This window comes from Schistocerca cancellata, chromosome 1 (assembly GCF_023864275.1).
Source record: "Schistocerca cancellata isolate TAMUIC-IGC-003103 chromosome 1, iqSchCanc2.1, whole genome shotgun sequence".
Lineage (NCBI taxonomy): Eukaryota > Metazoa > Arthropoda > Insecta > Orthoptera > Acrididae > Schistocerca > Schistocerca cancellata.
In genome coordinates, this window is record NC_064626.1 from 379,062,392 (window position 1) to 379,074,757 (window position 12,366).

At 41.7% G+C, this 12,366-nt stretch overlaps 1 protein-coding gene across 2 annotated transcripts in view; it reads left to right on the forward strand.

Moving 5' to 3' along the window:
• Positions 1-1,626: 1,626 nt before the first annotated feature.
• Positions 1,627-12,366, forward strand: part of LOC126175002 (CLIP domain-containing serine protease 14D-like) — a 241,053-nt gene continuing 230,313 nt past the window's right edge. For both annotated transcript variants that reach the window (XM_049921490.1, XM_049921497.1), the window contains exon 1: positions 1,627-1,752. The gene's annotated coding sequence lies outside the window, so the exon portion shown is untranslated. The remainder of the gene's footprint in view (positions 1,753-12,366) is intronic.

Consider the following 12,366-nt stretch of genomic DNA (forward strand, 5'->3'; position numbering starts at 1 on the left):
TAACATATTCTCCAGTTAACTTCACTAATCCTTCAAGAACCACCGGTTTAGTTATCCCGCGTTTCTTCTCTGGTTAGGCGTTATTAACAGCGGCTGTTAACTGGCGACTGTACAATTGGCCCTTGGCAGTGTAACGATCTGACAATAAATTTCTTGGATACACCGAGAAGATAATATGTGTAATCTTTCTTACCTGCTATTTCTGTTAGTCGTTTACTTCCACTCTGGTAGTCTGCATCTACGAAACAAGCTCTTTGTCTTCAAGAATATGAATTTGACGCCCCCTGATATTTCTGCCCGGGAAAGATACCGCAGTCTGCCCCCCCTCCCCCCCCCTCCCCGTCTGCCCATAGACCCGGGCCTGCATTTTGTATGAAATACAGTGGTGCTCCTGAACATATTTTTCGTACGTAGTCCAATAAGTAGATGCTAATAGTACGTCGCAGCATTTATTACAGTGGTAATTGATAGTATTTCGCCTTTTATTTTACTGCAACGATTTTGGCTCCAATGTTGCGAAATAACATCTCAGAAGCTAGTTTACTATTGTGCAAACTATAAAGAAACATATATCGCTTTTAAACAGTTAAAAAATAAATCTTTCCTCCAGAAATAACACTTCTAAGAAAATCCCTTTTTTGGATGGCCATCACACGCACCATCTCTTATTATTTGTTTTTTCCATTAAACGATGAATTTCTTTTTTTGCCAGACGTATTTGACTTTTCAGGCATCCTCAAAGCTAACAATGTGATCAATACGAGTACATAATTACTTCGTTTTTAAGATTATTATAGATTTACAAAGAGTTTTGTCCAGGACTGACACATTTTCCGTACTTATTTAAGCTTTTTTCTCCCTTTTGATAAGTTATGATACAAACGCTTTCCCTTCCGTGGTCAGGAGAGACTGGAGTGCATAACCACTGCGTAACCTGCTTCAGTAAAACATGATAGGTGAAAGAGGAGGAGGAGGAGGAGGAGGAGATTAGTGTTTAACGTCCCGTCGACAATAAGGTCATTAGTGACGGAGCACAAGCTCGGATTAGGGAAGGATGGGGAGGGAAATCGACCGTGCCCTTTCAAAGGAACCATCCCGGCATTTGCCTGAAGCGACTTACGGAAATCACGGAAAACCCAAATCAGGATGGCCGGACGCGGGTTTGAACCGTCGTCCTCCCGAATGCGAGTCCAGTGTACGAATCACTGAGCGATAGGTGAAAGCGATTTTAACGCTGCAGTTCCGGTACCGGTACACTTATACGACAAAAATGAAAATCAAAGAAACAGCGGTTACGGCTACTTTCGAATGTGAAGGCACCTCAGCAGGCTGGTTCCATTAACTTCGTCAATCAAACGTTGTATTTCCTTTCACAATGAGTTTGTCGATATTGAGCAATATATTTATGTCCTGTGCGATGTTGATCGATTTTAGCCATCGACCACACTCGCAGCTCAAGCACACACTTTCCCGGCAGCTAGTGCCCCCTGCTCCACCGTTGGCGGAATTGGTTCCTGGTATTCTTACGAGATGGCGCTAGAATACACTGCGGCATACGTGTGACGGGGAAGAGTCCTCTCACCCACGATTATCGTAGCAACTGGTCCCACCTTAGACATTGAATGATGGAACGACAGATCTTCTGCCGAGAAAAGTTTACACTGTTACAAATAAATTAGTCTAGAGAAAGATAACAGTGGCATTAAGTCAGTGATAACACTAATGGTTGCATTACATCTTCACAAAGAAAAAGTAAGAAACTGTTTTCTTCTGCTTATGCGTCAAGAAATTAATTTCTGGTTACTTTATGTCTGACACTAGAAATCCAGCTATGGAGATAAAAATGTGGATGACTTCGGCTCCAATTTAAACATAGAGCACTGTGGGTAATATGTTTAACACTGGTGTTTTGTTTGAAATTTCTTCCCGCAGAAACTACTTGGGGCAATACAACTCGACGTGTGAAAACTGTGCCCAAAGATTCAATTATTGACGGGTGACTCGGTAATTGCCGGGTACTGCTGCACATGAGCGTCCGCAGGAATTTATCCAGGGAGGGGCGACACTGAAAAACTGTAACAGTCCAATAAATAAACAGCTAACTTCAAGATGTGTCTTAGCACAATAACTAAATTTTATAGGAAACACAAAAATCATATTATATCCCAGAGAACTGGCGGTTGTCTATGGTGTAAGAGAATACATAATGAATAAAAACACTGTGCTTCAGATTCCAGGGGAGGGGAGGGAGATGGAAACAAACTGCTCACCATCGCCTCCCCGTCTCACCCCACTCCATGGCATATAAGTTTTTAAACAATGTTTTATCATAGTATCAGTTTTATGTAAGGCATCCGTATTGTAACATAAGGAAGTCATTTTTCCATTGCTGGTGATGGTGAAGAGTACAGACGTTTTTTCACGGTTGCAGACCAATACATCTGAATGATCTGTTGTGATCTTTTTATACGTAAGAAATTAATATAATAATTGAAGTATGCATGTATCATATTTAAGAGCAGCCCATTAATATTTTTTAAAAGAGAAGTAAAACAAATTTATGTACATAATTTTTAATTTTTAATCAATACTTTAGTATCCAGTGCTGTAGCACAATCACATAAAAAAAGCATATATACATTTGTGTAGCTACTTTATTTGCATTAGCAAAAGACGCAAAATGACCTACACTGTCCTTGGTCTGCAACTGTGAAAGGACGTCTGTACTCTTTACCTTCACCAGCCATGCAAATAAACAATTCTCCACTTGAAGATAATGGTGTGAACCATAGAAACGCGAATAGCAAAATAAACAAGTGACTGATGCAGAAACTGTTTTATTTGTATTGATCAACAACCGCTGCCCTCATAACGCCGTAGCTTATGGACGAAATATTCACCCGGATTTTTGTGATTACCAGGTATCTTTCCGTACAGATAATTGCGATTTTCGTTATAACCTCTGCTTATAGTTATTATGGCTCCGACTAGAAGCGAACTTAACACTGAGAAGTTCTGTGTTACATATTTATGAAAGAGCTATAATTATAGAGAAAAGACAATGTAGCGGATGCAATTAAACACTAGACATGACTCAATTGTCATTTCTTTTGAGAATGATTCTAAATATGTAGGCAATGCTTTTTTGTTCTAGCGTTATGTTTTCTTGTTCCTTTGAGCGCTTGTAATGGAAGACAGAGCTATCCTGTTTTATGTCATACTGACTCAATGGCATACCGTGGAGTTTGAGCGCCTGGAGAAATTTAAAATATTACACCCTCTCATAACCTGTTGCAAATCCAAGTTCTAAAAATATTTTTTTTATCTGAACCCACAATTATAATTGTAAATCACATTACTCCTCTCAAGACACTGATGTGGACTTCGAAACTGTAACAATTTACATGTACCAACACAAGTCTACCCAAGTAGGGAAACAGAAAACAAATATTAGACATGTCAGTGTATAAAATGCTTTTATTTAAAATCTTCCAGATTTTGGTCTTGTAAACTGTCCTCTCACATGGTTAAAATTTATATTTATTTTTCTTTAAATTGATAAAATTGCATCGTTACTTAACCTTTCCTGGCTCATAGTCGATCTCTGATGGGTCATTATCAGCTTTAATTTGGGAGAAAACTTCTTCTGAAAGTAGCATTTGACATAGTATAGTAAAAAAAACATTCTTAGTGCCACAACAGTGGTAATTAAACTACTTTTAATCTCCTAATTTCTTATCCAGATTAATAATTCTAAAGTTGTGTATTCAGAAATGTTCTCTTTTGGATGAACTTCTTTAAGTAGAGAAATTTGGTGTCTTACACGATGTAATTCAGCAATCATAGCTGTAGCATTCAATTTGGAATATTTTTCTCATAAATGCTGAACGTTTGTAACAATGAATTCACCGTTTTCTGCGTAGAGGAGCATTTGAATTCGAAGGAAGGATAATAGTTCATGAAGTGTATTAACTGGAAACGTAGTCTTTTCTTAATTCTCATATTAGCTTATCTACAGCCTCACGCACATCCCGACGAGTTTCCTGTATTAAATTTGAGTCGATACTTTTCTCACCACACATTTTCTTTCGTCTTCTCATTCTTCTTCGTGTTGAAATATAAAATATACTGCATATTTCCATGGCTCCCTCATCCGATTTTGCGGCTAGAGAATCTCTCTTTGCCCCACAAAGTAGAGTCAGTACTTTGTTTTTGAACGTGTTGAGTCCAAGTCCTCATTGTTGTAGGTATGTCTGCGCATCATTCGCTCCAGTAAGTACTGGGCACCAAAAATAAAGGAATGCAAAGAAAGAATAGGTCATAATGCAAACAAAGAAACTGCCTCCATGTCCTTTGCTTCCGATCCATCCCCCAAGACTTCCAAAGCAATCATATGTACAGATTCAGGCTTTGAATTCCTTATTTTGTAACAGAATCGCTTGACTTTAATTGGAACATGTTGGTTAAGAACATCCCACCTGCGTGTCGAGCAAGAAAAAAATTTGTACACATCCTGCAGGGAGCCAAAAAAAGTTACCAGTTTTGTTCCAGCAGTAGCCGCATGTACTCCGGCAAGAATAAGAGAGTGATTGCTACATGGCACAAACACTGCTTTGAGGTTTGTATCCAAAATAGTCTCTGTACACCATTAATATGTCCAGTCATAGTCACAGCATTATCATAACCTTGGCCACAGAAGCATTCCAGTTTTAGACCATTTCCTTGCAAATTGTCACAAAACTGCTGTCTAATTTCACTAAATGATCTACTGTGACTTCTGAACCTTCAATACTTACACAACGAATTACAGGAGAAATTTGATCGGTATGCTACATATGTGGTGTACTACCAGACATTATCGAGAAATATTTAGTCTTAGAAATTTTCTTAAATATCACTGAAATGAAATGATCGTATGTCATTTATTGTCCGGGATATCGCCTTCGGGGTTCGGCTGCCGTATTGCAAGTTTTTTTAACTGACGCCACTTCGGCGACATGCGTATCAATGATGATGAAAATGATGATGAAGAACACACAACACCTAGTCACCTACCCGCAAACGAACCCCGGACCCCGTGTATGGTAGGCGGTAACGCTACAGCTGCGATACGGAGGCGGACTAACATATTACTATTCTGACATGATCACCACGAAGTTTGATGCATTGATTTTGGCTTTGTGGAGAAAGATATGGCACAACTTAGCCATCTATTTGCTGACTTTGTAAAGGTGATGAGCAAATGGGTCATATTTGGTAATAGGACTGTTGATGTTTTTAAAAATATCGGGAATTCGATATGTTGATAATTTAGGAATATCATTATGGGCCCTCGAGTTATCGACAAAAATTATCGCTATATCGACGGAAAAAATATCGACGTACTGGCAAAAAAAAAAAAAAAAAATAAAATAAAATAAAATAAAATAAATGGCGGTTGCATATTGTAAATATACTGCCAGTTTTAGAGCTGTATACTTGAGTATCGATTGACTGGTGGAGATTGCGTACATCAACAAGCTAGCAGCCTGCTTACCCCCTTTAGAGCAAGAACTGAAAAGAAAATGATGCACATTCTCGCTTGGCGATAACCACTTTTGCTAACAATGGCAACTGCGTGTCACATATAGGATTTGTATCCGGAACACTATAGACGACTTCCCCGTCTCTTCATTTACGCCATCGCCAGCAACATAGCAGTTGTAGTATCAAAATTGCGTGGTGAAGATAAACGTTGCAGTTTCCGTTGGTAACGCTGAGCGCCATTTACATCAGCATTTCCCGTCACACTTCTCCGCCGAAAGCGGAGACCAATCTCGACATTTAGATTTTTGTTCATCGTTTCAGCACCTGTTTCTTAAAAAGGCTGATGTGAACAAATAACACACTAATTCCACTAATTTTTTTTAACGAAATGGGTGTGCTGTTTCTTCACATCGGGAATCTTGTTATTCCACTCCCATCGCAACCCATCCGCCTCCTCCCCTTCCCCCCCTCCCCTCCTTCTCAATGCAATTGAAGTTATTCTTTGTGCCACTTATACTTGCTTGAAACAGTCAAAGAGAAAGCCTGGACGTGATGAAAGCTCAAAAGGCAGTAACACTCCTTCACACAGGGAAAGTAAAATTATGTTCTACTATAATTTCAAAAGAACAGTTTCAAATGTTCAGCGAAAATTGCGAAAAAAAGATAATATAAAATAAAAATATCGGCGTTCGATACTGCCGTTTCGGTATCGGTATACCGTGGAAAGAATATGGCCGATATACATATATTTTGAAAAAAATATCATTGATATTTTCCCAACAGCCCTATTTGAGAAGCAGCTTGAAAGTTTCAAGGAAATTTCCACAGTTATCACTTTCACAAAAATCTTGAGTGACCGCACAAGGGTAAGGAATGTCTGGCGAATACAGAATCAAGAATTCATGTTAATACAGCTTTCCATTTCTCAAATGACCTTTGATGTTCTAACTGAACAGCATCATCGATTGTTTCAAATTTGTGTAGTCATATTTCAAGCTCTTTTCAGTTTTCAAACGCTTCAACAACTTTTTTCAAGATCTAATACTCTGGGATTAAGCTGTTTCCACGTTTTAGTATCCTGTAGCTGTGTTAAAGAAGTCCATCTCTTAAAAAATTCATTTTTCAAGTTCTCGGTTACATTTTCTGCCCAACAATTACGCAACATCAGTGAAAACTTTCAGATCAGTCTGCAATTAGTGATTTTCTGCGCAGACGTTGAAGCATTTTCAGGCAGAATTGTCTGTTTCTACTGTAGAGGGTTTACAACTTGAGGATCCTGGATTATATGAATATGTAAATTCTGATGTACTTACAGAGCTGGTGCCTTAACCTGGTTTCACAATAAGTCTGCCAACAATTCCTGCTAGTTTGGCAAGCTGTTCCTCTCGTGTTCTTCGTCTGTTCCGGTAATGGCACACAATTAACAATTAAAAGCAGCTAACAGGTAACCACTGTAGAAACATTTAGTCAACATAGCGGCACTACTGAAGGCACGAATGCAATCGAGGCTACAACAAGTGGCGGTACAAATAAATGTACAAGTCAGGACAGGAACGGCAAACGAGACCTGTAGATAGCTAGTAATCATTGTTAGGAGGAACACTGACTTCACGCTAACAGAGTTTAATTTCTGCAATTTGCATGAAATGCTATAAGATGACGCAGTCATCTGGATGCACTTTTACTAACTGTACCTGTGTCTTGACAACACATTTATTTTTCATCAAGCTTATGCTTTTCGACTTTCCGTCATTTTCAAAGGCTACAAAAATGAAACGTAAACTGGTATCAGACAATATGAAAATATGATACATTTCACCGTTGATAAGAGAAATGTTACAACTAGAATGTGGTCTCCTAACTTACCATTCCTGTGTCAGTCATACACTCCTGGAAATTGAAATAAGAACACCGTGAATTCATTGTCCCAGGAAGGGGAAACTTTATTGACACATTCCTGGGGTCAGATACATCACATGATCACACTGACAGAACCACAGGCACATAGACACAGGCAACAGAGCATGCACAATGTCGGCACTAGTACAGTGTATATCCACCTTTCGCAGCAATGCAGGCTGCTATTCTCCCATGGAGACGATCGTAGAGATGCTGGATGTAGTCCTGTGGAACGGCTTGCCATGCCATTTCCACCTGGCGCCTCAGTTGGACCAGCGTTCGTGCTGGACGTGCAGACCGCGTGAGACGACGCTTCATCCAGTCCCAAACATGCTCAATGGGGGACAGATCCGGAGATCTTGCTGGCCAGGGTAGTTGACTTACACCTTCTAGAGCACGTTGGGTGGCACGGGAGACATGCGGACGTTCATTGTCCTGTTGGAACAGCAAGTTCCCTTGCCGGTCTAGGAATGGTAGAACGATGGGTTCGATGACGGTTTGGATGTACCGTGCACTATTCAGTGTCCCCTCGACGATCACCAGTGGTGTACGGCCAGTGTAGGAGATCGCTCCCCACACCATGATGCCGGGTGTTGGCCCTGTGTGCCTCGGTCGTATGCAGTCCTGATTGTGGCGCTCACCTGCACGGCGCCAAACACGCATACGACCATCATTGGCACCAAGGCAGAAGCGACTCTCATCGCTGAAGACGACACGTCTCCATTCGTCCCTCCATTCACGCCTGTCGCGACACCACTGGAGGCGGGCTGCACGATGTTGGGGCGTGAGCGGAAGACGGCCTAACGGTGTGCGGGACCGTAGCCCAGCTTCATGGAGACGGTTGCGAATGGTCCTCGCCGATACCCCAGGAGCAACAGTGTCCCTAATTTGCTGGGAAGTGGCGGTGCGGTCCCCTACGGCACTGCGTAGGATGCTACGGCCTTGGCGTGCATCCGTGCGTCGCTGCGGTCCGGTCCCAGGTCGACGGGCACGTGCACCTTCCGCCGACCACTGGCGACAACATCGATGTACTGTGGAGACCTCACGCCCCACGTGTTGAGCAATTCGGCGGTACGTCCACCCGGCCTCCCGCATGCCCACTATACGCCCTCGCTCAAAGTCCGTCAACTGCACATACGGTTCACGTCCACGCTGTCGCGGCATGCTACCAGTGTTAAAGACTGCGATGGAGCTCCGTATGCCACGGCAAACTGGCTGACACTGACGGCGGCGGTGCACAAATGCTACGCAGCTAGCGCCATTCGACGGCCAACACCGCGGTTCCTGGTGTGTCCGCTGTGCCGTGCGTGTGATCATTGCTTGTACAGCCCTCTCGCAGTGTCCGGAGCAAGTATGGTGGGTCTGACACACCGGTGTCAATGTGTTCTTTTTTCCATTTCCAGGAGTGTATAAAAACATTAGATACATTGAATCTTACCATTGCTGTGTCAGTCATACAAAAATAATTTCATCAGATTTGTAAACTAATATCTTTCGTAAAACATTGTAATTAACTGACATATTGAGTAATAAAATTGTTTTATACGTTTTAACGATGAAAACTGTGATTACAAACAGAAGCAAAACTGCAGCGTGTGCTACGCACCAGCACCGCCTGGCGGTCTACTTCAATTGGTTTCCAAAATTTTCACTTGGTAGCAGTTTGCACTTGTTTCGTCCTCGAGAATGTTGACGTGATACAATGTACCTAATGCCTTTATATAACAGACATAGCAAAAGTAAGCTGGGAAACCACATTCCAGTTGTAACATGTCTCTTATCAACGGTGAAATGTATCATATTTTCATATCGTCTGATACGTTTTATGTTGTATTTTTGTAGCCTTCGAAAATGGCGGAAAGTAGAATCGCGTAAGGTTCATGAAAAATAAAAGTGTGATCAAGACATAAGCGAAGTTATTAAAAGAGCTTATTTCTTTAGATTGTCTGTTCTACGTTGAATGCAAAAAATATTATTTGTCCCTTAACAGATGTTGAAATGGTCAATACAAAAAAGTGTTTTACATTACTTGCAAAAACTAATAAATTATAAGTTAAAAAAACCATTATGTATGCAAGGTTTAAGACCAACCTCAGTAATAACGTTTCCTGTGGGAAACTCGCTGAAGCTACTTTTGGAACAGCAGCACTTTTAATATGTGCCTGTGCATTGTATCTAAAGAATACTTTTCTTCTGATATCTTTTCAGTCCTGATAGATGTTGCAATATCATATGTTTCTGAGATCATACTGGTTATCTTAAAAGTGATTTTCTTGATTGCTAAATCATCTCCAGAGTAGGCTACTAGGGAAACTTTTATTTGTGAACAAAAGCAACAATGGAGTTGTTGTGAAGTACACTACTGGCCATTAAAATTGCTACACCACGGAGATGACGTGCTACAGACGCGAAATTTAACCGACAGGAAGAAGATGCTGTGATCTGCAAATGATTAGCTTTTCAGAGCATTCACACAAGGTTGGCGCCGGTGGCGACACCTTCAACGTGCTGACATGAGGAGAGTTTCCAATCGATTTCTCATACACAAACAGTAGTTGACCGGCGTTGCCTGGTGAAACGTTATTGTGATGCCTCGTGTAAGGAGGAGAAATGCGTACCATCACGTTTCCGAGTTTGATAAAGGTCGGATTGTAGCCTATCGCGACTGCGGTTTATCGTATCGCGACATTACTGCTCGCGTTGGTAGATATGCAATTACTGTTAGCAGAATATGGAATCGGTGGATTCAGGAGGGCAATACGGAACGACGTGCTGGATCCCAACGGCCTCGTATCACTAGCAGTCGAGATGACAGGCATCTTATCCGCATGGCTGTAACGGATCGTGCAGCCACGTCTCGATCCCTGAGTCAACAGATGGGGACGTTTGCAAGACAACAACCATCTGCACGAACAGTTCGACGACGTTTGCAGCAGCATGGACTATCACCTCGGAGACCAGGCTGCGGTTACCCTTGACGCTGCATCACAGATAGGAACGCCTGCGATGGTGTACTCAACGACGAACCTGGGTGCACGAATGGCTAAACGTCATTTTTTCGGATGAATCCAGGTTCTGTTTACAGCATCATGATGGTCGCATCCGTGTTTGGCGACATCGCGGTGAACGCACATTGGAAGCGTGTATTCGTCATCGCCACATTGGCGTATCACCCTGCGTGATGGTATGGGGTGCCATTGCTTACACGTCTCGGTCACCTCTTGTTCGCATTGACAGCACTTTGAACTGTGGACATTACATTTCAGATGTGTTACGACCCGTGGCTCTACCCTTCATTCGATTCCTGCGAAACCCTACATTTCAGCAGGATAATGCACGACCGCATGTTGCAGGTCCTGTACGGGCCTTTCCGGATACAGAAAATGTTCGACTGCTGCCCTGGCCAGCACATTCTCCAGATCTCTCACCAATTGAAAACGTCTGGTCAATGATGGCCAAGCAACTGGCTCGTCACAATACGCCAGTCACTACTCTTGATGAACTGTGGTATCGTGTTGAAGCTGCATGGGCAGCTGTACCCGTACAGGTCATCCAAGCTCTGTTTGACTCAATGCCCAGGCTTATCAAGGCCGTTATTACGACCAGAGGTGGTTGTTCTGGATACTGATTTCTCAGTACCTACGCACCCAAATTGCGTGAAAATGTAATCACATGTCAGTTCTAGTATAATATATTTGTCCAATGAATACTCGTTTATCATCTGCATTTCTCCTTGGGGTAGCAATTTTAATGGCCAGTAGTGTAATTTGTTTTGCACATGCGCTGCGAGCGAAAGCGGGCCACTCTTAACGATCGGAAATGTCATGAATCGCCTCTTCGAGGGCGGGCACGACCCGTACCTCCACGACCGAACATGTCAAATAATAATTGTTGAAAAAGCCCTAACATAGGACATAAATTACGATACAGACTGTCTGCATGTCCTGAAATATCTGATTTTATTTTATGATAAAAATTATATCTTAACAACATTTTGCGCCCCTAAAGGTTTGTGCTCTTGGCATCTGCCTCCCCCACCCTCTCCCCCGTCCTCTCCTCTCCCCTCCAAACAATACCGGTACGCCACAGTACTGAGTTGAAGTTTTTGTTTCTCAGAAAACAGCAATTACTAGAACGCCTAAAATTGATTCAAGTAGCTGCAATATTCATGCATTTGTGTGGCCTGCTTCATGATTCAGGATCCTGCAAGACACCACGAATATGACGAATACCAGCTACTGTCATTGATCAAAATCAAATGTTACTGTGCAACAAGCAGAACCATTTTTTTACAGTCTCAGACTTCCAAGAATCGTTTTATTACGGTTAAAAATTGTTTATTGTAATTGTGCAATTTGTTAAACAATAAATACCTGCTCGCGGTCTAATATTTTCGTTCTAAAGCCAACAAGAATAAAGTATACCTGTAGACTACAAAAATTTGGTAAATACGACAGTTACATACACGACTAGTACAATTGTATACCGAACATACACTGGAGATGATTTATCAATCAACAGAATCACTTTTAAGTAACCAGTATATTTCGATCACAGAAACATATGATATTGCAGCATCTATCCCATCAACCCAACTTCAATGCTGGGTGCGCCGACGTGCGACGTGTGTTGTTTGTTGCAACCACCCAGAGCACGGTAACGTATCGAGTGGCAAAGTCTCTGAATAAAGACAGTGACGAGCCAAAGCCCTGAATAAAGCCAAAAAAAGTAGCGACTAACTTTTATGTACAGATTGCCGACAACTGACCGGTGCCATTAATAAATTGAAAGTCAGCCATTTTGGACCCAAGTAGTACATGAGAGTAAGTGGAAGAATTGACCTAATTAGCAGTTATCTTAGTATATAGGGGTGTGTGAAACACAGAGGCTTATTTTATATTAAATTAAGAGCTTTAAAAAGGTGTCAACATTCCTGTGACG